Source organism: Aotus nancymaae, unplaced genomic scaffold (assembly GCF_030222135.1).
Source record: "Aotus nancymaae isolate 86718 unplaced genomic scaffold, 86718_ANA_hifiasm-v0.15.2.pri h1tg000006l, whole genome shotgun sequence".
Taxonomy (NCBI): Eukaryota; Metazoa; Chordata; class Mammalia; order Primates; family Aotidae; genus Aotus; species Aotus nancymaae.
In genome coordinates this window covers 66,526,388-66,552,565 of record NW_026988417.1, presented here as the reverse complement: position 1 = coordinate 66,552,565, position 26,178 = coordinate 66,526,388, and the positions used below count along the sequence as shown (strand labels likewise).

At 39.5% G+C, this 26,178-nt stretch overlaps 1 long non-coding RNA gene across 1 annotated transcript in view; it reads right to left on the bottom strand.

Moving 5' to 3' along the window:
• Positions 1–25,950, bottom strand: part of LOC105725389 (uncharacterized) — a 39,190-nt gene extending 13,240 nt beyond the window's left edge. The window contains exons 1-3 of the long non-coding RNA XR_001109282.3: positions 25,812–25,950; positions 12,312–12,470; positions 4,220–4,422 (exon numbers count right to left, since the gene is read on the bottom strand). This is a non-coding gene — a long non-coding RNA (uncharacterized LOC105725389). The remainder of the gene's footprint in view (positions 1–4,219; positions 4,423–12,311; positions 12,471–25,811) is intronic.
• Positions 25,951–26,178: the final 228 nt, after the last annotated feature.

Genomic DNA, 26,178 nt, shown 5'->3' with positions numbered 1-26,178 from the left:
CCGGACTTCTGAACTGGTTAAGGGAGCATTCACGAAGCCAATGGCTCCCCCTCCTTGTGGTATCTCCCTTGAAGGGAAAAGAGCAGGGGCTGACTCTTTAGCTGTAGAGGGAAAAGGGAAGTTTTGGATATGCTTTTTATATTTCTCTATTGCACGATGGAGTCCCCTTGGGTGGGGGGGGTTCCTTGGGCTGGTAGGGGGAGACACTTGGGATGATAATTCCCAAGAGTCAGGATTGTAAGGAGGAGAAATAACATGGGACAGTGAAGGATCTGGAAAGGATCTGGAGTGGCAGTGGCAACCTAGGGAGAGGGATTGGGGACAAGGAGTTGGGGGAGATGGTCTAGGGGATCCCATGTGCTGGAGGAGTCTTTAGACATGGGAACTGGCTCCTCAGACTTTTCATTTTGAGGTGCCAGATTAGGTTCTTCCCTTTTTTTTTCTTTAAGGGAAAAAGGGGGACAAGTCCTTGCCTCTAGCAAAGATCATAGCCCAGGTCTCCTTGAGACACTGGACTTCTATCATTAGTATATTGAATTAGAAGTTGACAAATTACATCCTCATTCAACCCAAACTTTGGCCAGAAGATTGATGGTTTGAGGATGGGTCCCTGAGTCCAAATAAAACAGCAATATTTTATCATTTGTTACTTTTTCTTATGTTTAGTCCTTTCATTATCCTTCCAGTATTTAAACATGAGACCCAGAGGCTATCAAGGAGATTATCCTTGTTACCATCTTTATCCTTCTTGCTCTCTGTCTTGCTTGTGGTATTTCCCATATTTGGTCCTAGTTAGGCTCAATCTATCATATCAGAAATGTTTTGCCTATCCTTCTTTAGAGGCTTACTGGGGCTATTAGGCTCAATTTCTCATATTAGAAATGTCTCACCTGTCTTTCTCTAGAGGCTTGCTAGGGCTATCAGGCTCAATTTCTCATATTAGAAATGCCTTTCCTATCCTTTAGCTCCATGCACTGGAGGCTCCTTGCACCTTTCTTGTGCTTCATCCACTCTGGCTTCTCCCCTGGAGGAGATCTAGGTCCCTCTTGGCATTGGCATGCCAGTATAATCCCCATGGCAGCATCCACCCTAAGCCGTATGAGGTGACCATGGAACTGCAGATAGGACCCACTTACTCTGCACAGCAGTATTGCTTAGTAACATTCACACAAGCAGCACCACAGTCAGTAGTCCTTGTGATTATTCACATACACATTCAACCTCCAGAATATCCCAGCCACCAAGGAAATACTTTGACACCTTTATGACGTCAGTCTGTGCACAGAGTTTCTTACCTTAGTCTGTGCACAGAGTTATCTGGTGGCTGCAGTATGCAGGGATCCCTTCCCTCAGGTCACTGGCCAGGTTCTTTCCATGTTGCCGAGAGTCCAGGTTTATTCATCACACCGGGTGGGTCCCCAGTCTCTCACCCTGAGGCCACTGCAACAAGGCAGTGAGACACGTCTCCTCACAAGAGGCAACTGGACACCTGTTCTCTGGGGGAGAATGGGCTCCCCATATGGGCCACCAAATTGTTAGAAGCAAATATTTTGGTGCTGCAAAAGAAATAGCACTTGAACATAAATTTTCTCAGCAAAGCAATTTTTACTTCTACAGAAGGGAGCATCTTGTGGATAAAGCAGAGAGCACACCTGAACAAGGGAGGGGAAGTGGTTCTTATCCCTGACACAGGTAGCTCCTACCGTTGTGTTGTTCTTCTATTGGCTAGGGTTGGACTGCAAAGTCTAAGCTAATTCCAACTGGCTATTTTAAAGAGATCAGTGGTATGAGCCAGAGTGGCAGGGTGAGCAGTTTCGGTGGGAAAGACAGTTGCGGAACACATGACTAAAGGTGACTCAAGTTAGAGCAAGTGACCAGAGATGACTCAGGACAGAGCAGGTGACCAGGGGAACAGATGTGAACTACTGATTAGGGCTGGCGGGAAAGTTGTTTACTGAAACTAGGGGCAAGGAGACGAAGAGAATGAGGAAGTTAAACTTTAAAATGGAGAACAAAGAAACTGAACATAATGGCATACTGATTCTTTGAAGAGAAATTTGGAACTCACGGTATTCAACAATTGTTTGGTTGTTTATTTGAAGTCCTTATACCTTTTTGGTATAGGTGTCTATTGCTATAAACTTCCTTCTTAGTACTACTTCTGCTGTATCCCATATATTTTTGTATAATATAATCTTATTTTGTTACAATAAAATTTTTAGCTTCTTCTTAATTTCTTCATTGGTCTGTTGTTCATTCAGGAGCATGTTGTTTAATTTTCATGTGTTTGTGTAGTTTCCAAGGCTCCTCTTATTATTGATTTCAAGTTTTATTCCATTCTGATCAGAAAAGATATCTGATATGATTTCTACTTTTTTGAATTTGTTGAGATTTGTTTTGTGGATGAAGATATAGTCTATTTTGGAGAATGTTGCATGTGTTCATGAAAAGAATGTATATTTTGTAGCAGTTGGGCAAAATAGTCTGTAAATGTCAGTTAGGTGTTTTGGGTCTAGTGTACAGCTTAATGTTTCTTTGTTGATTTTCTTTTTTTTATTTGAAGATATTTATGCAGAGCTAAATAAGACTGATCATGGCCATGGCACAGCCCTCAGGAGGTTGTAAGAACATGTGCCCGAGCTGGTTGGGGCACAGCTCGGTTTTATACATATTAGGGAGATATGAGACTTCAAGCAAATACATCTAAGAAATATGCTGGTTCAGTTCAGAAAAGTGGGACAATTTGAAGGGTGGAGGGAGTTCTTCCAGCTTATAGGCAGATGTAAAAATTTTCTCGTTAACAATTGGCTGAGTTTACCTAAAGACCTGGGATCAACTGAAAGAAATGTCTGGGTTAAGATAAGGTGTTGTGGAAACCAAAGTTTAATTATGCAGATGACACTTCCAGGTAGCAGGCTTCAGAGAGAATAGGTTGTAAATGTTTCTTATCAGACTTAAAGATCTGTGTTGACGTTAATGCTGGAGAGGTATAATGTCTGATCCCCATTTGCCATCATGGCCTAAAACAGTCTCTCAGGGAAACTTTTTTTTTTTTTTGAGATGGAGTTTTGCTCTTGTTGCCCAGGCTACTGCAACCTCCACCTTCTGGGTTCAAGAAATTCTCCTGCTTCAGCCTCCCAAGTAGCTGGTATTGATTACAGGCATGTGCCACCACATCCGGCTAATTTCGTATTTTTAGTAGAGATGGGATTTCTCCTCGTTGGTCAGGCTGGTCTTGAACTCCCAATCTCAAGTGGTCCGCACATCTTGACCTCCCAAAGTGTTGGGATTACAGGCATGAGCCACCATGCCCTGCCTCTCAGGTTAAATTTTAAAGAGCACCGTTGCCAAGGAGAAAATCCATTCAGATGGTTGGGGATGCTTAGAATTTAATCTTTGGTTTAAATTTTCCCCCTTCTGGACAAGATACACCAGAGGCAACAATAAAGGCCATCAAATCTTTATTTTGTTCCATAGCATTGCCAGGGTGGCATGGCGGCCTGCCCCAGGTCCATCTTATCCCTCAGTGTGACTCCCGATGGCCAAGGGCCTTAAGAGTCAAAAGACTTATAGCCAATAATTATTCCAGGCCAGATAGGACTGGATGTGGGCAGGCATTCGTTACCTCTTAAAATTATTATTTTAAGTAAAAAGCCAACAAACAAAAACCAAAAGGCAAAGTTACAAAACTAATTTATTTTTAATTTCTATGTGTTGAGCTACTGTAAGCTTGGTTTTAATTACAGACTTATAACAACTTGCTATACAAAACATAATTATACAAAAATTAGCCAGGCATTGTGGTGCATGCCTGTAATCCCAGCTATTTCAGAAGGCTTGAGGCATGAGAATCGCTTGAACCTGAGAGGCAGAGGTTTCAGTGAGCCAAGATCAGCCACTGCACTCCAGTCTGGGCAACAAGAGTGAGGCTCTGTCTTAAAACAAAAACCAAACAAAATAAGCATTGTTCTGAAAAAAAAAAAAAAAATCAGATCGATAGACGGATAGATAGATAGATAGATCTTAGCAAACTCATAACTGGGAGCATTATACCCAGGAGGCTTTGTTATAAGGTATCTTTATCTCATCAATAAATATTTTCATTTAATTCTACAGGAAGCAAAAAATTCTTTATGGTTGGGGTAGATGCAAAAGTGACACATAATAGCTTAGGTTTGTTTTACTAGGTTTGTTTAGGCATTTTTGTATCCTGTCTTACCTTTATCTAATTCTTTCTCTCAAAACTGGTCCTTAGATTCTCATGCACCCACCTCTTCTATGACAGTTCCTGGGCCTAGAGGGAGAGTGCTCGTATGGTTTCGGGAGCAGAGCATTTGCAGCGGAAAACAGATCTGGGCCAGTAGGATGCCAAATGAGGGAGATTAACATCTCTGGTCTTCAGAATATCATAATTTTGGTTTCCTTGGAAGTAAAGCAATAAGAGATAAATAACATTTATATTTTGACAATCAAAAAAGTATTTGTATGTTAGAACATAAAAAGCAACCTATTCTATTAGGGTACCATCTAAAAATATGAAGAAAAATTATAAACTGGTACTCTCCACAGTATTATTGTAGCCAAGAAATAATGATTCAATCTGCACTCGAAATAAACAAAATTAGGAGGGCCGGGCGCGGTGGCTCAAGCCTGTAATCCCAGCACTTTGGGAGGCCAAGGAGGGTGGATCACGAGGTCAAGAGATCAAGAGCATCCTTGTCAACCTGGTGAAACCTCGTCTCTACTAAAATTACAAAAAATTAGCTGGGCATGGTGGCGCGCGCCTGTAATCCCAGCTACTCAGGAGGCTGAGGCAGGAGAATCGCTTGAACCCAGGAGGCGGAGGTTGCGGTGAGCCGAGATCGCGCCATTGCACTCCAGCCTGGGTAACAAGAGCGAAACTCTGTCTCAAAAGATAAATAAACAAAATAAAAAATAAACAAAATTAGGGCTGAAACCTATTATCAAGTGTTACACTTTTCCTTTGAAACAAGTTCTCTTTCTCTAGCCTTCCTTCTCTATTAAAGACAAATTATAGTAAGACCAATTTGTGTGAAAAGTTTTAGGCTTATTATACTTGGCCTTATTATTTGCTTAAAACGCAGCAATAATTAATTGGCTATATAGGCTTCTTTTAAGTTAGCTTTGCTGGAACTTTACCTAAAAATATTCTATTTTAGTTGAAGTCTTGGTAAAGGAACCAGTGTCTCCAATTGCTCTGTTTAAAAGACTCTTACTGAATGCAAATAACTATATGATGTGTGCAAATAACTATATTGTCATAAAATCACAATTCGAATTTTGGAAAACTCAGAGAGAAAGGTAAATTTGCTTACAAAAACATATTTCACCCAAACAACTCAAAGGAAAAAGATTTTCTTGACCCTTCTTTAACCAGAATAACAGCTTTCAAACAAGTGTTTGTTCACCTTGGAAATGCCATTCACAAGCCAAACAGTTCATGGGAGCTGTCTATCAAGCACTGTAGAATCTAGCAGCTCTTCACACAGTTAGGAAGTTTCCTAGGAAGGAAAGAGGCTTCCTGCTTATGAGTATCTCCTCCTTGAATTTCCACTAGCAAGATCCTATGTAAACCACTTTTCTTTTCTTTTTTTGTTTTTTAGACAGAATCTGGCTCCATCACCAGGTGCCAGGCTGGAGTGCAGTGACACCACCTCGGCTCACTGCAACCTCCACCTCCCGGGTTCAAGCGATTCTCCTGCCTCAGCCTCCCGAGTAGCTGGGACTACAGGTGTGCACCACCATACCCAGCTAATTTTTTTTGTATTTTTAGTAGAGATGGGGTTTCACCATGTTGGACAGGATGGTCTCAATCTCTTGACCTCGTGATCCTCCCACCTTGGCCTCCCAAAGTGCTGGGGGATTACAGACGTAAGCCACTGTGCCCAGCCACCACTTTTATTATCTCATAGAACTCTTTGGGGCACAATTATTTCTTTTAGCATAGGGATAGCTTCAGTTAACATTCTACAGCAGGACAGTAAATGCCCCTCAAGTGGAAATTTTCTAGTCCAGTCTTTATCACTGAGAAGCACTACTCATAGTTTTTTGCCCTCAGCCCCAATAAATGCTCTACAAAGGGGTATGAAGCAGAGCTTCATACTCCAGCTTCTACCCTATACTTTGTGGGCCCAGGTGATCTTACTAGTTTCCATTTAGCATGTGTGATGTTAACATTTCTCAAAAGAGCAGATTTACATGCCTTTGGTTTTATAGTACTAGATAGGGGAAACAACACTCTGTTAGATACAATACCCATTATCATAAGATATTTAGGTAAAGAGGTTACAACTACCATACATAAAGCCTGTTTAAACATCTTAAATTTCATAATTTTTTAACCTGCACATTTTTATGCTCTGGTTGCCAGAAATTATTCCTTCTCCCTAGGCCATTTTACCTTTTCTGGTGAAAAAGGGTTTGAGTTCCCAGCAGGGAGTTGCATTTGTAATACCCATGAAGGATAGCTAATTTGATAAAGCTTCTGAAAGGCCCATGTAAAAGGGGCCCTTTTCACTCCAAATTTACCATTACCTGGATAATAGGTTTATTTGGTTGGAGGATATCCTGGTTATCATAAAGCCAGTCCCACATGGCTCGCATACGAAGCATATTAACTGATTCATCTGGGGTGCTCCAGGGAGAATTAGGCAGTTTCCTTTTCAGGGCAAACAGACCTCAGAGTGACATTTATCTGCTCCACTAGGCTGATTGTTCTCTCAGGAATAACCAACTGTGCATTTAGATCACATATACTCATCAGTGATTGTTCAACAGTAAGCTGTGGGTCCTGCCTCAACCCAAACAAGCCCTTATATTCTGTAGAATTTAAAATTAAGAAATTTTGTTCTTAAAGTGGTTATTTTTACAATCCACTACATAGATATTTTGAGAAACAGATGGGCCAGGCATGGTGCCTCATGCCTGTAATCCCAGCACTTAGGGAGGCCAAGGTGGGCATCAGGAGTTCAAGATCAGCCTGGCCAATATGGTGAAAGCCCATCTCTAATAAAAATACAAAAAATTAGCCACACATGATGGTGGGCACCTGTTGTCCCAGCTACTTGGGAGGCTGAGAGCAGGAGAATTGCTTGAACCCAGGAGGTGGAGGCTGCAGTGAGCTGAGATCACGCGACTGCATGCCTACCTGGGCAATAGAGTGAGACACTATCTCAAAAAACAAAGAAACAAAAAAAAAGAAACTGATGATACCAATCTACAAAATAGAAAAATTTCTTTACATTATATCCTCTGGCTGGTTATTTGGTTTTTCGCTTTCCCCATATTGACTACCTTCTTGGTAACCACAGGTCTCAGAGTTAACTTTTGTTTTCCTGGCTTCATTGTTCTTTTTATTCATTTAGTTTTATCTGTATAATTTTTCCTTCATTTTAAAGCAACTCAAATGGTTTAACTAAAAAAAACCCTATTTTCTTTTTTTAAGCAAAATAAACATCCTTGTGTTTTGTAAACTTCACCAAAAACATATTTTATGTTTCTATTATTTCAATGCTTAGTAACTCAAATTCTCAGAGAAAAAAATGAAATAACATGACTTTAAGATTTTTAATTACTGAACGGAGTTTTGAAATTAATCAAATTAATTGTATCAAATATTACCAGGGTTATGTGAATTAAAAGGTAGCTGAGCTGGCTCCTACCAGTCTAATAAACACTTACTTTTTTTTTTAAGTTACTTGATTAGAGCTCTTACATGAAGTTTGATAGTGAAATACCATTTTCATGAAACATAGAAAGATAGAGATACAAGAATTAAAAGGAGGAAGGTTAACAAAATATTTTATTTGCCTGTTTTTTAATATTTTTCTCCCTTATTTTAGATTACTAATTTAAAAAAAACATTACAGGAGCTAACAAAAAGTGAAGGAGAAGTTATTATCCAAGGCCTTTGTAAAAGAGAAGAAGCTGAACTTCTGAGATATCAATCTGAAGAATTTCAAAGAAACAGATTATAGATTATAGAATCTAAAAATTAAAAAACTTCTTGCATTAAGTCAATATTTCAATAAAATTTTGTTTTAACCAAATCTTTTAGTCCTGCATTCGTGTTTTTTTTAATATCAAAGTTCAATTTTAGGAAACCTATTATCATTTTCTTCAATTAAAGCCAATTAATCACAGAACATTTATATAAGTTCCCTTTTTACTAACCTTATCATGACTTAGACCATTTATAACATCCTTGAACTTTCCGGTTTGTCCTAAATATTCCTTTTTCTTGAGCAACCCAGTTACTTTATTTTAGGACAAAATTCACTATACAAGATTCTTTCTCATATAAAATCACTTTCCTTTTTTCTTTCTTAACCAAAAATACCTCTTGTTTTTTAGTTTTTAGTTTTTTTGTTTTTTGTTTTTGAGATGGAGTCTCACTGTGTTGCTTAGGCTGGAGTGCAGTGGCCGATCTTGGCTCACTGCAACCTCTGCCTCCCAGGTTCAAGTTCTCCTGTTTCAGCCTACCAAGTAGCTGGGATTACAGGCACCCCCCTACAACCACCCCCCTGCCAGCACACCCAACTAATTTTTGTATTTTTAGTAAAGATGAAGCCCCAAAAACCAGCCAGGCTGGTTTCAAACTCCTGACTTCAAGTGATCCCCCCAACCTCGGCCTCCCAAACTGCTAGGATTATAGGCATGAGCCACCATGCCTGGTCTGGGGTTTTTCTTGAGAAAGAGTCTCACTCTGTCATCCAGACTGGAGTGCAGTGGCACAATCTTGGCTCACTACAACCTCTGCCTCCTGAGTAGGTAGGATTATAGATGTGCACCACCACACCTGGCTAATTCTTGTATCAATATTTTTAGTAGAGACAGGGTTTCACTGTGTTGCCCAGCCTGGCCTCAAACTCCTGGTCTCAAGCAATCTGCCCGTTTTGGCCTTCCAAATGCTGGCATTACAGTCATGAGCCACTGTGCCTGACCAAAAAAATACAAATTTATAACTTTTTTTACATCTCTTATTTCCTGATTCCTTTTACCTTGTTTTATATATAACCTTCAAATAGGCTTCAAATTAGAAGATATTTATCTTTTAATAAGAATATTAAAAAAAGTTGTCCACATGCACACAAATGTTCATTGCAGCACTGTTTACAATAGCAAAGACCTGGAACCAACCCAAATGCCCATCGATGATAGACTGGACAGGGAAAATGTGGCACATATACACCATGGAATATTATGCAGCCATCAAAAACGATGAGTTCACATCCTTTGTAGGGACATGGATGAAGCTGGAAACCATCATTCTCAGCAAACTGACACAAGAACACAAAATCAAACACCGCATGTTCTCACTCATAGGCAGGTGTTGAACAATGAGAACACATGGACACAGGGAGGGGAGCACTACACACTGGGGTCTGTTGGGGGGAAATAGGGGAGGGATGGCGGGGGGTGGGGAGTTGGGGAGAGATAGCATGGGGAGAAATGCCACATATAGGTGAAGGGGAGGAAGGCAGCAAATCACACTGTCATGTATGCACCTATGCAGCAATCTTGCATGTTCTTCACATGTACCCCAAAACCTAAAATGCAATAAAAAAAAAAAGTTGTCCTACAATTTTTAAATTGGAAAATTACCCAGTCACTTAATATCTATTAATGACCTTAGATCCTAAATTATATGACAAGTTTGTTTACAAGAATTTGCTCCCTTACATTTGCTTGATTAATTTATTTAATAGTTTACCTAGATTATTTACAAAAACTGTGAGTCATTACTTACAGTAATTCCCTGTTGACCAGTGTTGTAAACTATGAATTTCAGGTGTTACTTAAGTAAGGAAACTTATGGTTAAATATAACGTAACTTTTACCAATAACTCAGGATTTAGCTGTCTTCATTAAACCAACAATATTACATGTCTTATTTATCAAAAATTATGCAAGCGAAGATCATTCTGTTTGGGGCTGGGTTTATAGTTTTATAACCTTTATGGCAAATATAGTGTTCTGCAGGAATAAGCATGAAACCACTTGATCAATAAGTGCAAACAAAAATGCTAACAATTCTTAAGACATTTCTAATATTATTTTACCAACAACTTTAAAGTCAGCTTATTGATTAAAAATTTTACTTAAGTTGCATGAACTTGAAAAAGCATTTACTAGTGTTCTTTTTTTATAAAGTATTTGATTTAATTGCTTTTATTTTTCTTTAAGCCAATTAATTACAGCTCTTTTATATATTTTTAGTAGTGAAACACTGTATATACAACAGATAACAACATAGATGTATTAGACACACAGATAGAAGCATATCTTATAGATTTTGTAAGACTTCTTTTTTTCCCGCTGCCTTAGAGTTTCAAATTCTTTTTTTTTTTTTTTTTTTTTTATTGCATTTTAGGTTTTGGGGTACATGTGAATAACATGCAAGGTTGTTGCATAGGTGCACACGTGGCAGTATGATTTGCTGCCTCCCTCCCCTTCACCTATATCTGGCATTTCTCCCCATGCTATCCCTCCCCAACTCCCCACCCCCCCCACTATCCCCCCTCCCCCCCAACAGACCCCCGTGTATAGTGCTCGAGTTTCAAATTCTTGATAACCTGTTTCATTACCCTAGGCAGTTGTCAGCTAAATAGTCTCAAATTTGCATATTAAAGGAAGCAACTCTTAGGTGAAAAATCAGATAGTGAAATTTATCTCAAAATACAGAGAGAAAGGGTGGTGTGCTAGAGGAAAATTAAAATTGATTTAATTATTAATTATATATAAAATTATATTATTGATCACAGGATTGTATAAGGATACCAATTTTATTATATAAGTACTTTTTATTTTAGTCTCCATCATTTAACTGGACCTCAGCTTTGGGCAGAGTCCACACTGTATCTGGATCTCCAAAAAGAATTATTCTGAGGCTAGACCATGCTTTTATAGTGCACTTTTTTTTTTTACAGAGACATTTTTCTAAATGTCTAAAGTACACTCTTTCTTATTTTAAGAGCCAATAGTAGCTTCTGTTTTAATAACTATTGTAATTGGAAAAACAAATCAGGCAACACAATGCAATACAAGTAAGCAGTTAAAGATCTGAGAGCAAACTTTTCTGCTTACTTTTGGGGTTTCATAAAGAAAAAGAAGTTTCTCCTCAAAAAGGAGTTTGGTGCCTTCTCTGACTTCTTTAAGGAACCCCAAGTTGTCAAAAACTAAGAAAATCTTTATCAAGAACAGGATGATAGGAAAAAAAACAAAAAACAAAAAGTCCTTTTAAAAATACAAGCACACACATATATATATATACACACACACACTCTCTCACAAAGAGAGAGAGGGAGAGAGAGAGACAGAGAGATCCTATAGCTTTTACTTCAGAACTCCATGAGATAATAAAACAAATTTATTGGCTTGCTAAAGAAAAAAAAAAAAGGAAAAAAAGCCAATGGTTGGATCCAAACAGTGGTTTTTATCTCAGCAGAAAAGTAACAACAGATTTAAAGCAGGCAGAAAAGAAAATAGGGAAAAAGAGAACTTAGGAACTCTATATTTTTCAGGTTGACCTTGGGGCTCTTTTTCCTTGATATAAATGTGCACAAAGACCATAATATTTCCATTTTACACAAGCTCTATCAAGTAAGGGTGCCATAAAACCAACAGAGTACCCCAAAGGGGGTCATTCTCTTTTTTTTTTTTTTTTTTTTTTTTTGTTGTTGTTGTTGTTTTTCTTCTTAAAAGGAAGAACTGAGCTGTGGCTTAGGGTCTTGGCGGAATGGGTCGAAGTATAGTCTGGTTACAGATGGGACTCCATAGCATCACAAGTGAGTCATTGCCATCCTCTTGCATGTCTGTTTCTCTTTGCAGGGGTCTAAGCACCTCCAGGAGGACCCAAAGCGGGAAGTGACTAGCTCCCTTATGCGCTTCCTGGATGAGGCTTTTTAAACTAATTTTGTTGAGTGGTCTTTGTAGGGCTGCTATACCTCACAGGGGGTTCAACCCCACAGACACTACCACAAGGCCCCTGGTTGCCCAGAGGCACCTTTCAGCTGAGAGGAGCAAAATGACCTTTCTCTTTGGAGCTGAGAAAACTCAGTCTCTCATTTGTCTATGAAAACAACAGTTCAGTTCCTCATGCAAATGTGCACAGATAAGGCAAATAGGGATTAATTTTGGAGAAAAAGCAATAGAGAAGATCGTTTAGAACACACTTTTGAACTAAAATAGGATCTGTAAACCACAACTTCCTAGGAAAGAAAAAAAAAACCAGCTCAGAATAAATCAAGAACCATTAACCAAAGGGAGGTCACAGGCTCAGGAGGACTTACCAGTTCCACTGAATGAGAAGCTTGAAGTTGAGGAGGCTTTCAATGGGCCTCTGCTGGTACCTTAGCTCCAACTTTGGGTAATTCCTTTGGGATCCTGAGTCTTCTCTGAATCAACACATGTCTGGGTGCCAAGTAATTGTTGACCAAAAGAGTCAAACTCTGTAAAATATTTGAAGAGATTTATTCTGAGCCAAATATGAGTGACCATGGCCCATGAGTCAGCCCTCAGGAGATCCTGAGAATATGTGCCTCACTTTGTTGATTTTCTATCTGAATTATCCGTCCATTAGCGAGAGTTGGGTGTTAAGTCCTCTATGTAAGGCTGGTTGCGTAGCCGAGACCTCAGACACACCCCCCTCCCCAGCGGGGAGCTCGGACACACCCTCTTACTTCGTGGAGACCTCGGACACGCCCCACCCCCGGGAAAAAGAAAAAGCCCCGCCAGGACCTACCTGATACAAAATTGTCCAATCCAGGCCCCACTCCCTGCCTGCCATTTTGTCTTCCTGCCTACCATTTTGTCCTATCTGGGCCCCACTCCCCGCCATTTTGTCCCATTCACCTTGGGCACAACCAATCAAGCACCTCCACTCCCTATAAAAACCCCACGTCAAAGAGGAGTCCGCACAACTTCTCTGGCCCTTCCTGTCGGACCGCAGAACCTCACCTGGGAGGCTGAATAAATTCCTTCGTATTGGGTTATTTTCATGCTGGCCTCAGTTTCTTCGTTTTATCCTCGGCGAGAACAAACCTTACACTCTACTCTTACTGTATTGCTGTGTATCTCCCCCTTTAAATGTATTAATATTTGCTTTACATACTTGAGAGCTCTGGTGTTGGGTTTTGTTTTTTTATTCATTTGGCCACTGTCTGCCTTTTTGTTTGAATCCACTTACATTTAATGCTATTATTGATAAGTAAGAACTTATTACATATTTTCTAGCTTCTTTTCATGTTGCTTTTTGTAATTTCTCTTTTCCTTTCTTTCTTTCTTACAGCCTTCCTTTTACTTCCTTTGTGAAAGTGATATGGGTAGTATTTTTTAATTTGTTGCTTTTTATTTTTAGTGACTGTATTATAGGATTTGTATAGTGGTTACCATAAGGGTTAGAAAAAATATCTTACAAATGTAACAAATTATTTCCAAAAGATGACAACTTATCTCAGGTCTCAAAAAATAGAAACAAAGTAACAAAGAAAAAAATTGAAAACCCTCTACACTTTAACCACATCCATCCCACATTTTGACTTTATGTTGTCTCAATTTATATATCTTTATATTGCCTCTCTCTTAACAGGCTGTAGGCAATATTGTCTTTTATAGATTTGTTGTGGGGCTCCATATTACAGTTATGAGTGAATTACATATCACAATTACAGTACTAGATTATTCTGGATTAGTCCATGTACTTACTTTTACCAGTGTGTTTTATACCTTCGTCTGTTTTCATTTTGCACATTAGTGGCTTTTTACTCACACTGAAGAATTCCCTTTAGCATTTCTTGTAAAATCTGTTGGTGGTGAATTCTTTCAGCTTTTGTTTGTCTGGGAAAGACTGAATCTTTCCATACCTGAAGGACAGCTTTGCTGGATACAGTTTTCTTGGATGACAGTTTTTTTTTTTTTCCCTCTCTTTCAGTGCTTTGAAAATGTCCACCCACTCCTTCCCGGCCTGTATGGTTTCCATTGCAAAGTCTGTTGCCAGACAAGTTGGGGCTCCTTTATATGCTACTTGTTTCTTTTCTCTTGCTGCTTTTAGTATCCTCTCTTTGTCCTTGACCCTTGAGAGTTTGATTATTATCTGTCTTGGGGTTATCTTATTTTAGTCAAATCTTTTTGGTGCTCTCTGACCTTTCTGTACCTGGATATTTATCTTCTTTTTGAGTTTTGGAAAGTTTTCTGTCATTATTTATTTGAATAAGCTTTTTACCCCTTGCTCTTATTTAACTCTCTCTTGAATACCACAAATTCTTAGGCTTTTAAAGTAATTTTTTATATCTTAAAAAAGATATAAAAATTTTTGTTACTTTTCATTCTTTTTTTTCTTTTTTCTCTTCTATGTATTTTCAAATAGACTGCGTTTGTGCTCACCGATTCTTTCTGCTGCTTGATTTATTCTGCTGTTAAGAGCCTCTAATAAATTTTTCAGTTTGGCAAATGTATCTCTCAGTTCAAAGATTTATGTTTGATTTTTTAAAATTATGATTTCAGTCTCTTAGTTAAATTTATCTGATAAACTTCTGAATGCTTTTCTGTATTCTCTTGGATATCACTGAGCTCCCTTAAAATGGCTATTTTTGAATTCCTGATCAGAGAGTTCACATATCACCATCTTGTTAAGAGCAGTTGTTAGGGCCCATCCTTTGTTTGACGATGTTATGGTTCCCTGTCTGCTGTTGTTTCTCTCCCTCCCCCGACAAGATGGAGTCTTGCTCTGTCACCCAGGCTGGAGTACAGTGGTGCAACCTTGGCTGACTGCAACATCCACCTCCCAGGTTCAAGCAATTCTCCTGCCTTAGCCTCCCGAGTAGCTAGGATTACAGGTGCCCACCACCATACCTAGCTAATTTTTGTATTTTTAGTGGAGATTGGGTTTCACCATGTTGGCCAGGCTGGTCTCAAACTCCTGACCTTCAACTCCTGATCTGCCCACCCTGACTCCCCAAAGTGTTGGAATTACAGGCATGAACCACCACGCCCTGCCTGCTGTTGTTTCTTATGGATGAACATTGTTCATTGAGGGATGTGCACTGAGTGATCAGCTATTTATTCCAGTCTTCTCTGTCTGGCTAGTTTTGATTTTTATTAGCTATGGTTGTTCAGAAATTCTTTGTTATTTGCCTATTGATTATTTCTTTTTTTTTCCCCCTCTGGGTCACTGCCTCCTTTTCAACACTAGATGGTTGGTGTCTTAAGCCCAGATTTGCCTTGGTTTTAGTAAATGATCAGAGTGCCGTCCATCCTCAATGGGAGAGGTCCCAAAGAGGATATCCCAGTAGTATGGGAAGGCTGGCTAGGGTTTTTAATCCAGGAAACCTGTGAGATGAACTTCAACAGTGTGGTACTGCTAAACAGCCACTCTGATTTGGCATCTCCTTTGGCCAGGTTATAGATCAGAGTTTCCAGAGATAAGGATGATACCTCCCCACTTTGTCTCTGGCTTTCCTCAAGGATATTTCACCCTTCTGGTACTCCCAACACTTCTTGTGGGTTGAGGCAGGGAAAGGTTTCTCACTAGAAAACTCAAGATTGTGGAGAAGCTGGCTGTTCACCTCAGTCTCACTTTTTCCACTGTAGAAACTGAGCTGAGGGGAAATTTTCCACACACCTGGTGTCAGGCAAACAGGAGAAAAGGATATCACGGATATGGAAGTTTGATTCTCTTTCCATCTGCTTGGATTTTTTTTTTTTTTTTTTTTTACTTCTCTGTAGCCCCAGGAAATGTCTTATCTTAATATTTGAGTTCTGAGATATTGTTGGCAATAATTTTGGCACTATCTGTTTCTTTGGTCTTTTTGTGTAAAGGAGTGAAGCCAGAAATAACCACCATTTTGGAAACTGCAAGCTCTTATTGGTCACTTTTTTCCTTCTAAACTCTAATTGCACATATTGTCTTTACACTGACAATGTATGTTTAATCCATAACCTCACCACGGGGCTAGTACCTGAGGAGAGGAAAGCAAAGTGAAAGATTAGTCATCTGTCTTTCCAAGCATAGCTCTAACAAAGGCGTTTACAAGTTATAAAGGTGTTGCAGGTAAGATTTCCAGAAAGTAGACTGTGAGATTGAGTTTAGTGCATCATGGGACTAAGGAGTATCATGGGACCAATATCTGTTGAAGGCAGAGAAAGGAAGCAGGAGTAAGAAGAGTGAGAAGTCAAGCAATAGCTTTAGCCAATGCCATTGGAATTCCTGGAGCTAGAATGACCATTCAGATGGCAAGGCCCACACGGTTATTGGGTGTGGGTTAGATGTGGGACTTCCCATGTATATTACAGTGTTGTCTACTACTCTGGGATGAGCTAGCTTGAACTGCTCACTCAAGAAGACTAACCAAGCTCATCAAAATCTTCATTAGACTTCACACATAGTCACATACTCCTACCTCCTAGTAGCTATGGCCTCCTTCTCAGGAAAAGGACGGATGAATTTTCAGTGTGTACTGACAGGTAGAAAGAAATGTGGAAGAGAAGCAGCAGCAGCAGCAACTGCAACTGAATTTGAGCTGAACTCTGAACTGAACTAGAACATTTTGGGAGAAGTCCAGGAATATATGTTAGATAGGAACCTACTGTTCAAGGGCTATCATGTCAACTAACTAGAAACACATAATTCTGTGAACTCTGGGAGCATTTAGACACTACGGGTCATTAGACACTGAACTTCACCTAAACCCAGAATTCTCTTGGGTCATGGGGTAACTACTTTACTTGATGTTTGCATTTTTGAGGCATCTGTAAGTTATATTTGGCCTATTACGTGGTGTTCTTGAAAAAGGAAGCAAATATTAACTGTGAATAAACAGTTGACTGCATGATCTATTTTGCATCTGTGGCTCAAATCTAAAGCAATGAAAAACAGAAATATACTTCACTCTTAGAAGATTATTATGCCTTTGGAATTATATAGATGAAATATCTGTGGCAGTCCCTCAAACTTCTTTCCTTTTTGCTAGGGCCCTGGTACTTTTTTTTAAGAGAAGAATGAGAAATTCCAATTGTCATTATCCTCCCTCTTCTCTGCATTCAAATTATCTTCCCAGCTGCTAGCCCTGCTGGCCAAGTGACCCCAGATCCTCAACCAAATGCTTGACTGTGGACTGACAGAGGCAGTAGCTACATGCAGGCAACAACTTCCCACAGGTTTCCATAGACCTCACCATAAATCCCATCTTTGTTGTTGCACTGCAGCAGTCTGAAGTACTTGATTTTTGCTTTTCCCTGTAAGACTTGCCTGTGAGACAGGTAGAGAGTATTGGTTGGAGATGATTTTTCTGAATCTCTTACTCCCTTCTAGACTTTATTTCTACAGCTCCATTGAGACTTAAGAAATCACATATTCTGATAATTTTTATAGTGACTCTATTGTCCTGATAGAATCCATAATGATATTCTTTCCAGACAAGTAATTTAGAGAAACCAGATATGACATAACTGGTTTACAAATGGTAATTACCTTTCAAGAATTACCTTCTTCATCTCAATCTCAATATACCACTCCATTCATCTCCTTTCTTCACAAAGAGGCCTCCACCATCTCTATAGAGGAATTCCTGCCATAGGGTTTCAGGTCAATATGAACTCTCCTTGTGCACTTATTTCCAGAGAAAGTTGTCTATGGCAATAATTAATTGAACGACATATGAGACTTCACTGCAAAAACTGTCTTTAAAGCCTGGATATACTAACTTGAGAGGCCTTAGAACTCTTCCATGACCTGACGTTCTTAACAAGGAACAGCACAGTGACAAGAGAGTTAGGCATAGTTCAGATGTAATCTGTCATATTCTTATGTAGAGCCAAATTTCACATTATGTATACAGCAGATATATATAAGGCAAGAGGAATCTATGAATTTATTTATGGGCAAGTTCATTCATGCCTGAGTGTCTTTGCTTAAAGACTGATAGGGCCCTATAACTACTGCTAGAAGTAAAAGGCTTCATCATGGGGCAACAACAGGCAGACACTTATGAAAAGTAGCATCTGAGGCAGTTTCAGAATTACTGGAAGCAATTTTGAAAAATCAAGACATTGCTTTACTTAAAGTGAATCCCAAACAAGTGTGTTAAGCTCCTATTAGAACACTGACCTGTCTGGAAACTAAAGTCTACTCACCCTGAATATGACCCATTAGGGCTGTCTGGTAATTATTATTTTGTGTGTGTGTGTGTGACTGAGTCTTGCTCTGTCACCCAGGCTGGAGTGCAGTGGTGTGACCTTGGCTCACTGCAACCTCTACCTCTCCTGTTCAAGCAATTCTCCTGTCTCAGCCTCCTGAGTAGCTGAAATTACAGGCATTCTCCATCACACCCAGATAATTTTTGTATTTTTTAAATAGAGAGAGGGTTTCACCATGTTGGCCACGCTGGTCTCAAACGCTTGACCTCAGGTGATCCACCCACCTCAACCTCCCAAGGTGCTGGTAATCTTTTTGTCTGGCAAAACTTTCTGATGTATACTACTGCTTAAAGTATTTGCATCTTTAACCAAAGCAGGCTCAGGATGCTCCAGAAAAAAATATGCCCTGATCCCTCAGAGTTCATTAAGAAACTAACTGTTAAAAAAAGAATAAAGAGGCCGGGCGCGGTGGCTCAAGTCTGTAATCCCAGCACTTTGGGAGGCCGAGGCGGGTGGATCACGAGGTCAAGAGATCGAGACCATCCTGGTCAACATGGTGAAACCCCGTCTCTACTAATACAAAAAATTAGCTGGGCACGGTGGCGCGTGCCTGTAATCCCAGCTACTCAGGAGGCTGAGGCAGGAGAATTGCCTGAACCCAGGAGGCGGAGGTTGAGGTGAGCCGAGATCGCGCCATTGCACTCCAGCCTGGGTATCAAGAGCGAAACTCCGTCTCAAAAAAAAAAAAAAAAGAATAAAGAAAAAAGAAACTAACTGTTAACATGATTGCCTAGCCCTTTCCCTTCCTAAGTATTTAACATAATTCTCAATGCTTTCAACTAAGATGGTGCACACAGTACCCATTACATCAGATCATATTCTGCTCCCTTGCTGATTGGGGAGGTGTTTCATCTCTATAACTACCTGAAAATTTAAAGTGAGACCATGTATTACAAATAGGCTTGCGTTTCTAGAGTGCAGCCCTCAAAGCCTTCCAGTTCTAAATTTACCCACTCTCCTATTCACTGTCCACAAATGATGGTAAGCAAGAACTATCAACCAAATACAGAAAGAAGATTACCATGACCACATATCAAATAAACAATATGACTTGGTCATCCATCTCACAACAGAGAAATTTGACTGTAACAATTTTTATATATCCCTTCTAAAACAAATATGGATTTCAGTCCTTATGCTTTCCTTCATGCCTAGTACAACATTACCTTTGCTACAGGTAACTTCCTGGAGGAGATCCAAAACAATCCAAAGGAGCTATGCACATTGCTTGATACCAGTCTTCTGTGGTTTTCTTATCCACCAGGCCCTGAAGCATGTGAGTCTTCAGTTTCTATATCCAGCATTGTCCAAACCTTCTCACATGTAGGTTGCCAATGTCTACGTCTATAACCACCCTGGTCAAATTCTCTTGCCACCTCCCATTGTCTGCCTCCCTCAAAGAAATTCACCATGACTTTCGCTCATGCTTCCATTGTATGACAAATTGAATGGTCATCTATTCTCTACCTCACTATCATCAACTTAACTCTTTTCATATGCTTTTTTCACATTAGTCCCCTCCCCTTCATTGTCTTCCAAACCTCAGTAAAAGGCTCAATAGAAGAGCCAATACTTGTCCAGAAGACTCCCTTATGTCCTTAAAAACTTCTCTGAGGTCTCACTCTACTCCCTTGCTTTAACTGAAATCTGACTGTTCCCTGAAGACATCACTTCCTCTAAGCCCCTCATAAGTTCATGTTTATTGACAGGTAAATTAGGGAGTCCTTGACAGATGGCTTCTACTTTCTTAGTAAAACAGTATATGAGATCATCTTCTAAAAGTGATCCAGGAGGTGGAAGGTCAGAGATTTGAGGAAAGTGTTATCCTTCATTTCCAATAAATCAGCAAGTTCTATTGACTCTTATTCAAAATTTATCTTGAATCCAACCATTTCTAGCTATCTCCACCACTACCACAGTGGTCTGAGCCAGCATTATGTCTTTCCTGGATCTACCAAATCAGCCTTCTGATTTGTCTTCTTGCATCCTTTCGGCCTACTCCACATAAGCAACAAGGATGATCTTTTCAATACACAAATCTTAGCACTATCCAGCTTAACTCACTTTAATGGCATGCCATCTTTTTTTAGATAAAGGCAGAAATCCAAAGGCAGTGACAAGATGGCCAATTAGATGCAGCTAGAGAAATCAAAATATAGAGTAAGCCCCTTACTCTCCCATCTAACGAAATCAAAATACAGAGTAAGCCATCACCCTCTGAACAGATCTTTTGAGAGAAAACACTGAAAGTCAAAAGAGAGATGACATGGACATTGAGGGTGAAGAGAGAGGAAGCTGGGATACCTGCAAGAAGTCATCAAGCACCAGGATCAGTTTCTGGTCCGGAACAGGCGCTCAGGAAAGGGTGAGTGAAGGAACTCTGGGGCATCACACTACTTCCACAGGCCTCTGAGATCCTAGCTACAAGAAATCTGATGCCCCCCTAGACATTTGAATTGGCAAGGGGAACTCCTTGGAGATTAGATAGAGGCAGAGCTCAAACCTGCACAGAGCCCAGAAGGTTTCACAGCCTATGGGGTAGCTGCAGCAAAACATGGCCACAGGCACCCATCTCCCATTCTTTTCAATCTTGCTCTAAGTGATGGTAGCCACTGCTAACTGCCAGGCCAGAGAGAGGAGAACTCTTTTCCAAAAGATTGTGGTGCATCTGATCCATGTGCTCCCTTGACTCTGACCCCTCCCAAGGCCATCTGCCAGACTGCTCCTGAAAGTGAGTACACGCAGCACAGCCTCCTGAGTGCCCCACCTGAGTGTTTTCCTGGCAGACTGTGAGCAGTTCAGTCCCCCAGCACAGCTGGTGAATGACTTTGTCCATGGAGCCAGAGGACAAAGTCATAAGCCCAGTTCCAAATTTCCAGGGTTCAAGCACACTGCCCAGGGTTGTCGAGCTAAGATCTGTAGCCAGAGCTTGAGCAGGAGAGAAGCCCTCACTACTAGGACAAGGAGAAAAGTGGGGCAAGGGTGCATGATGTGGGAAGTAGGTGTCTCTCCCTTTACAAGACCAGTCTGGGAAAGGTGTTGCCTGTTGGCCAGCTCAGCTTCTGCCTGAGGGATCCCCATAATGCAGAACAGCTGGAACAGCCTAGCAATCTGGGCACAGAAGGCTTGGAACAAAACTAGCTGGTTTGGCTAGCTCCTGAGGCAGAAATTGGAGGAAGACCCAGGTGGGAAAGTGACAGCTGGGCAGACTCAACAGTCACCTGCTGGGCTAAAAAGCCTGGTCCTTGGGGGTATACCAACTGCACACTTGTGACACCACAGCCCTGCCCCAGAATCCTCTGCCTTTGACCCAGTGCATTACCAGGCCACCCAAGACATACCCTACAATTCACTCCAATTTTGCCAAGCTCAGAGGACCAGAAGATCCCCTGGGAATTGCAGGTTTCCTGGTGAACTAACAAGTACTTCTCAAACTACAAAAAGACTTAGCTACACAATAATACTGGTAAACTCCAATACCCCACTGACTGCATTAGACAGATCCCTAAGGCAGAAAACTAACAAAAAAATTTTGGACTTAAATTTGACACTTAATCAATTGGATGTCTACAGAATGCTCCACTTATGAATGACAGAATATATATTCTCATTAGGACATGAAACATACTCAGATCAACCACATGCTTGGCCATAAAGCAAGTCTCAATAAGTTTTTAAAAAATCAAAATCATAGCAACCATACTCTTAGAGCACAGTGGAATAAAAATGGAAATCAATACCAGGAATATCTATGAAAACCACACAATTACATGGAAACTAAACAACTTGTTCCTGAATGACTTTTACGTAAACAATAAAATTAAGGCAGAAATAAAAAATTCTTTGAAATAAATGAAAATAGAAACACGATATGCCAAAATCTCTAGGATGTGGCAAAAGCAGTGTTAAGAACAAAGTTTATAGTGCTAAATGCCTACCTCAAGAAGTTAAAAAGATCTCAGTTGAACTTACAGTAAGTAAAAGAACAATAAACTCACACCAAAACTAGCAGAAGAAAAGAAATACCTAAAACCAGACCAGAATTGGATGAAATTGAGACCTCAAAATCCATACAAATGATATGCGAAGCCAAATTTGTTTATTTGAAATGATAAACAAGATGAATGGATCACTAGCTAGATTAACAAACTAAAAAAGAGAGAAAATCTAAAGAAGTACAATAGAAATGACAAAGGTGACATTACAATTGATCCCAAACAAACACAAAAGATCCTCAGAGGCCGGGTGCAGTGTCTCATGCCTGTAATCCCAGCACTTTCGGAGGTCAAGGCAGGCAGATCACCTGAGGCCAGGAGATCGAGACCAATCTGGCCAACATGATGAAACCCCATTTCTACTAAAAATATAAAAGTTAGCTGGACATGGTGGTGCATGCCTGTAATCCCAGCTATTCAGAAGACTGAGACAGAAGAACTGCTTGAATCCAGGAGGTGGAGGTTGCAGTGAGCTGAGATTGTGCCACTGCTCTCCAGCCTGGGCAACAGAGTGAGAATCTGTCTCAAAAATCAAAAAAAAAAAAAAAATTTAAAAAGCTCCTCAGAGACTACAACGAACAACTCTATTCACAAAAACTAGAAAGCCTAGAGGAAATGGATAAATTCCTGGAAAAACACACAACTTACCAAGATTGAATCAGGAAGAAATTGAAACCCTGAATAGATCAATAACAAGTTTCAAAATTGAATCACTAATATATTAAAATAAAAAAACAGCCACCAACCAAAAAATGCCTTAGATAAAATAGATTCACAGCCAAATTCTACTAGATATAAAAAGAAGAGCTGGTATCAATTCTATGGAAAATAATCCAAAAAACTGAAAGGGGGAAACTCCTCCCTAACTCATTCTATGGAGCTAGCATTATTCTAATACCAAAATTTGGCAAGGAAACAATGAAAAAAGAAAGCTACAGGCCAATATTCCTCATATACACAGATGCAAAAATCCTCAACAAAAGACTTGCAAACCAAATCCAGCAGCACATCAAAAAGTTAATTCACTATGATCAAGTAGGTTTCATTCCTGGGATGCAAAGCTGGTTCAACATACACAAATCAATAAGTGTGATTGACCATATAAACAGAATTAAAAATTAAAACTATATGATCATCTCAATAGACATAGAAAAAGTCTTTGATAAAATCCAACATCCCTTCATGAAAAAAACCCTCAGCAAACTTGGAATGGAAGGACAACATCTCAAAATAATAAGAGCTGTCTATGACAACCCCACAGCCAATATCATGCTGAACCAGCAAAAGCTGGAAGCATTCTCCTTAAGAACTGGACAAGAATGCCAACTCTTACCACTCTTATTCAACAGAGTAGTAGAAATCCTAGCCAGAGCAATCAGACAAGAGAAAGAAATAAAAGGCATCCAAACAGGAAAAGAAGAAGTCAAATTATCTCTCTTCACTGACAATATGAATCAATATCTACAAAACCCAAAATATTCTACCAAAAGGCTCTTAGAACTGATAAACAACATCAGTAACATTTGAGGAAACAAAATCAGTGTACAAAATCAGTGGCATTTCTATATACCTATAGTATTAATGCTGACAGTCAAATAAAGAATGTACTCCATTTACAATAACCACCCCAAAAATAAAATACCTAGAAATGCATCTAACCAAAGAGTTGAAAGATCTCTACAATGAGAACCACAAAACACTGCTGAAAGAAACCACAGATGACACAAGCAAATGGAAAAACATTCTGTTCTCACAGACTGGAAGATCAATATCTTAAAATGGCTAAACTAGCCAAAGCAATCTACACATTTAACATTATTATTTTCAAACTACCAATTCCATTTTTTCACATAATTAGACAAAACTACTCTAAAATTCATATGAAACCAAAAAGACCCTGAATAGCCAAAACAATTCTAAGCAAGAATGAAGCCAGATGTATCATATTATCTGACTTCAAACTATACTACAAGGCTATCACAACCAAAACAGCATGGTACTGGTACAAAAAAAGACACATAGACCAAAGGAAAAGACTAGAGAACGCAGAAATAAATAAAGCCACACCCCTACAATCAACCGATCTTTGTTAAAGTTGACAAAAATAAGCAATGAGGAAAGGACCCTCTAGTCAATAAATGATGTTGGAAAACTGGCTATCCATAGGCAGAAGAATGAAACTGAACTCCTACCTATCACCATATACAAAAATTAACTCGAAATGGATTAAATACCTCAATGTAAGACTTAAAACTATAAAAATCCTAGACAAAAACTTAGGAAATATTTTTCTGGACATCAGACTTGACAAAGAATTTCTGACTAAGTCCTCAAAAGCATTTGCAACAAAAACAAAAATTTACACATGGGACCTACTTAAACTAAAGAGTTTCTGCACAGGATAAGAAAATATCAATAGAGTAAACAGACAACTTTCAGAATGGGAGAAAATATTCACAAACTATATATCTGACACAGTTCTAATGTGCAGAATCTAGAAGAAACTTAAACAATTCAACAAGCAAGAAACCAAATATCCCCATTGAAAAGTGGGAAACAGACATGAACAGACATTTCTTGAAAGAAGGTATACAAGAGGCCAACAGACATATGAAAAAATGCTCAGCATCACTAATCATAAGAGAAATGCAAATCAGAACCACAATGAGGCCAGGCACAGTTACTCACGCCTGTAATCTCAGCACTTTGGGAGGCCAAGGCAGGCAGATCTCTTGAGGCCAGGAGTTCAAGATCAGCCGACCAACATGGCAAAACCCTGTCTCTACCTGAAATATAAAAATTAGCTGAGCATGGTGGTGGATGCCTGTAATCCCAGCAACTACTTGGGAGGCTGAGGCATGAGAATCACTTGAACCTGGGAGGTGAACATTGCAGTGAGCCAAGATTGGACCACTGCATTCCAGCCTGGGAAACAGAGTGAGACCCTGTCTCAAAATAATAATAATAATAATAATATTTAAAAACACAGTGAGATACCATCTCACACCACTCAGAATGGCTATCATTAAAAAGTCAAAAAAATAACAGATGCTGGAGAGGTTGAGGAGTAAAAGAAATACTTACAACTATTGGTGGGAATGTAAATTAGTTCAGTCACTGTGGAAAGCAGTTTGAAGATTTCTCAAAGAACTAAAAACAGAACTACCTTTTGACCCTGCAATCCAATCATTGAATATATACTCAAAGGAAAATAAGCTATTCTATAAAAAAGACACATGAATGCATATGTTACAGCACTATTGACAATAGCAAAGGCATGATATCAAGCTAAGTACCCATCAATGGTGGATTGGATAAAGAAAATATGGTACATATACACCATGAAGTACTATGCAGCCTGAAAAAGAAGAAAAATCATGTCCCTTGCAGCAACACAGATGCAGCTGGAGGCTGTTGTCCTAAGTAAATTAATGCAGAAACAGAAAACCAAACATTGCACGTTCTCGCTTATAAGTGGGAGCTAAACATTAAGTACGTATGGACATAAAGACGGTGACAATAGACACTGGAGATTGCTATAGGTGGGAGGCGAAGAGGGGGAAAATGGTTGAAAAACTGCCTTTTGGGCATTATGCTCATTACCTGGGTGATGGGATTAATCATACTCCAAACCTTGGCATCACGCAGTATGCCCATGTGACAAAGCTGCACATGTACCCATTGAACCTAAAATAAAAGTTGAAATAAAAAAATTTAAAAAGACACAAATTCTTCTAATGACCCTCTATGATTAGTCTTTACCTGCTTCTTAAACCCATTTGGCAACATGCCTTTCATAACTCTCTGACACAATGGAAACAATAGCCTTCTTTCGACTCTGAAACCACCATTTTTCTTTAACCTCAGAGACTTGCATAGCTATACTTCTTCCTTTCTTCAACTAGCTAACTCCTACTCTCTCTTAAGATCTCAATTCGACCATAATTTCCCAGGAAAGCACTATTACTAT